The sequence below is a fragment of the Arachis duranensis genome, chromosome 9, assembly GCF_000817695.3.
Source record: "Arachis duranensis cultivar V14167 chromosome 9, aradu.V14167.gnm2.J7QH, whole genome shotgun sequence".
In the NCBI taxonomy this organism is placed as follows: Eukaryota; Viridiplantae; Streptophyta; class Magnoliopsida; order Fabales; family Fabaceae; genus Arachis; species Arachis duranensis.
In genome coordinates, this window is record NC_029780.3 from 23956475 (window position 1) to 23960856 (window position 4382).

Below are 4382 nucleotides of genomic sequence, written 5' to 3' on the forward strand. Positions count from 1 at the left end.
AAGAGCAGCCACCAGGACTGAGGTGGTTGAGTTTCTTATCTGTCATTTCCTTTATTTTCTGTTCTTCAATGTTTTATCTTGTTTTCTGTTATCTATTTGTAGCCTTTACATGATTATTTGTAGCTTTTTATTGTTTTTCTAGCTTAGTTATTTAAATTAATGTTTTATATTTATTTTGAAAAAGTGTCTCATGTATTGCTCACTAAGCTCGAAAAATCAAAAGAAAAAGAAAAGAAGTAGTAAAATGCATGAGACTTGAGTATATATTCTGAGTTGTCTTGAATACTTTGCTATGGTGATATTATCTATGATTCTGAATGTATGAATTGAGTAGTGCATATTTGATATTGAAGTTAATAATGCTTATTCTTGAGGTACAAAAACTTAGAGAAGTATTATGGATTCTATAAATTGAGTAAGAAATTGATCCTTGAAGCAAAACAAATAGCAAAAAGAAAAAGAAAATAAAGAGCAAGGTCCAAGGCTCTGAGCATCAATGGTTAGGAATGTCAATTATAATCAAAAGCTCAAAGAGTTGTTTTCCTAACCATATGCTTGTAGTGTTATGTGTCAAGTAACCCTTGAGACATAGCATTGAGAGTCGAGACCAAGTGCAATTACAGAGTATGCCTAAGGCTCTGAGCACCACTAACTGGGAGAAATTAAAAGAAAAATTAGAACTCAAAGAGTTCCCCAGCCAAGTGCTTGTGGGGTTCTTGTGTCAAGTTAAGCTTGAGATAAAACACTAAGAGTCACGACTAGACTCAAGGTGCAAAGCACACAAAGAAAAAATAAGAAAAAGTAGTGTTCAAGGATTAATAAGAGTTTAAAGAAGAGAATCCATAATATCATCCGAGTTCTAGTTGGTGCATGAAATTCCAATCACACTTGTAATTTCGCACAACTAACCAGCAAGTGCACTGGGTTGTCCACGTAATACCTTACATGAGTAAGGGTCGATCCCACGGAGATTGTCGGCTTGAAGCAAGCTATGGTTACCTTGTAACTCTTAGTCAGGAGATTATCAATGAAAAGGGTTTTGTTTGTAATAAAATAAAAGAGCATGAAATAAAAGGTACTTGTGATTCAATAATGGAGAACAAATTGGAGTTTTGGAGATGCTCTGTCATCTGAATCTCTGCTTTCCTATTGTCTTCTTCTTCACACACGCAAGGCTCCTTCTATGGCAAGCTGTGTGTAGGGTGTCACCGTTGTCAATGGCTACTTCCCATCCTCTCAGTGAAAATGGTCCATGTGCGCTGTCACCGCACGGCTAATCATCTGTCGGTTCTCGATCATGTTGGAATAGAATCCAGTGATCCTTTTGCGTCTGTCACTACGCCCAACACTCACGAGTTTGAAGCTTGTCACAGCCATCCCTTCCCAGATCCTACTCGGAATACCACAGACAAGGTTTAGACCTTCCGGATCTCAGGAATGGCCGCCAATAATCCTAGCTTATACCACGAAGACTCCGATCTTTCGGAATGGAGGCTAAGAGATACACATTTGAGGTGGTTGTCAGGCACACGTTCATAAGTTGAGAATGGTGATGAGTGTCACAGATCATCACATTCATCATGTTTAAGTGCGAATGAATATCTTAGAACAGAAACAAGCGTGATTGAATAGAAAACAGTGGTAATTGCATTAATCCATCGAGACACAGCAGAGCTCCTCACCCCCAACAATGGAGTTTAGAGACTCATGCCATAGAGATACAATGTAAAACGTGAAAATGTCATGAGGTACAAAATAAATCTCTAAAGGTAGTTTTTATACTCAACTAGTAACCTAGGTTTACAGAAAATGAGTAAACTAAGATAGGTAGTGCAGAAATCTACTTCTTGGGCCCACTTGGTGTGTGCTTGGGCTGAGCATTGGAGCTTTCACGTGCATAGGCTGTTTCTGGAGTTAAACGCCAGCTTTAGTGCCAGTTTGGGCATTTAACTCCAACTTTTATGCCAGTTCTGGCGTTTTGATGCCAGAAAAGGGCAGAGAGCTGGCGTTTTGACGCCAGTTTATGTCGTCAAAACTCGCTCAAAGTATGGACTATTATATATTGCTGGGATCGCGCCATTGGGAGTTCTGTAGCTCTAGAAAATCCACTTCGAGTGCAGGGAGATCAGAATCCAATAGCATCTGCAGTCCTTTTTTAGCCTCTGAATCAGATCTTTGCTCAGGTCCCTCAATTTCAGCCAGTAAATACCTAAAATCACATAAAAACACACAAACTCATAGTAAAGTTTAGAAATATTATTTTTGCATAAAACTAATAAAAATATACTAAAAAGTGGCTAAATCCTACTAAAAACTATATGAAAATACCCCCAAAAAGCGTATAAAATATCCGCTCATCACAACACCAAACTTAAATTGTTACTTGTCCTCAAGCAACTAGATGAATGAAATAGGCCAAAGAAAATCAAGAGGCAATAGCATCTCAGAGTGTACATGAAGCTCAAATTCTAATTAGATGAGCGGGACTAGTAGCTTTTTGCTTCTGAATAGTTTTGGCATCTCCATTTATCCTTTGAAGTTCTGAATGACTAGCATCTATAGGAACTCCGAATTCAAATAGTGTTATTGATTCTCCTAGTTTAGCATATTGATTCTTGAACACAACTACTTTATGAGTCTTGGCCATGGCCCTAAGCATTATGTTTTCCAGTATTACCACCGGATACATAAATGTCACAGACACATAACTGAGTGAACCTTTTTAGATTGTGACTCAGCTTTGCTAAAGTCTCCAGTCAGAGGTATCCAGAGCTCTTAAGCACACTCTTTTTGTGTTGGATCACGACTTTAACCACTTAGTCTCAAGTTTTTCACTTGGACCTGCATGCCACAAGCACATGGTTAGGGACAGCTTGATTCAGCCGCTTAGGCCAGGATTTTATGCTTGTAGGCCCTCCTATCCATTGATGCTCATAGCCTTGGATCCTCTTCACCCTTGCCTTTTTGGTTTAAGGGGTTATTGGTTTTTTCTGCTTGCTCTTTTTTTTTCCACTGCTTTCTCTTGCTTCAAGAATCAATTTTATGATTTTTCAGATTATCAACAACATTTCTCTTTTTTCATCATTCTTTCAAGAGCCAATAATATTAACATTCATAAACTTCACTATCAAAATTTATGCACTGTTCAAGCATTCATTCAGAGAGCAAAGAGTATTGTCACCACATATAAATAATTTAAATTTTTCTTATTAAGAACTCGAAGATAAAATTGCTTCCTTATTCTAAAAATCTGCTATTTTATTCATGTTTAATGATGATAAGAAAAATAAATTATAGCTTACTTGGGGATAAAATCAAAAATGAAAGATAGGGACACTAATTACTACTATTCCTATGACTCTAAAAATAGATTTTTAATAGCAGAGTTATCACAAAGTTAAGATTAGGACTTGATGAGCGGATAATTTATACGCTTTTTGGCATTGTTTTTAGTATGTTTTTAGTATATTTTAGTTAGTTTTTAGTATATTTTTATTAGTTTTTAGTTAAAATTCACTTTTCTGGACTTTACTATGAGTTTGTGTGTTTTTCTATGATTTCAGGTATTTTCTGGCTGAAATTGAGGGTCCTGAGCAAAAATCTGATTCAGAGACTGAAAAGGACTGCAGATGCTGTTGGATTCTGACCTTCCTGCACTCGAAGTGAATTTTCTGGAGCTACAGAAGCCCAATTGGCGCGCTCTCAACGGCGTTGGAAAGTAGACATCCTGGGCTTTCCAGCAATGTATAATAGTTTATACTTTGCCTGAGATTTAATGGCCCAAACCGGCGTTGCAAATCAGCCTCAGAATTTCCAGCGTTTAACGCTGGAACTGGCATAAAAATTGGAGTTAAACGCCCAAACTGGCATGAAAGCTGGCGTTTAACTCCAGAAAAAGTCTCTACACATGAAAGCTTCAATGCTCAGCCCAAGAACACACTAAGTGGACCCAGAAGTGGATTTTTATGTCATTTACTCATCTCTGTATACCCTAGATTACTAGTTTTGGCATCTCACTCTATCCTTTGAAATTCAGAATGATTGGCTTCTTTAGGAACTTAGAATCCAGATAGTGTTATTGATTCTCCTAGTTAAGTATGATGATTCTTGAACATAGCTACTTATTGAGTCTTGGTCGTGGCCCAAAGCACTCTGTCTTCCAGTATTACCACCGGATACATATATGCCACAGACACATAATTGGGTGAACCTTTTCAGATTGTGACTCAGCTTTGCTAGAGTCCCCAATTAGAGGTGTCCAGGGTTCTTAAGCACACTCTTTTGCCTTGGATCACAATTGGGTGAAGATCCTATGGAGTGCTTGAGCTCCTCAATGTCTCTTCCTTGTCTTTGTTGCTCCTCTCTCATGATTCTTTGATCTT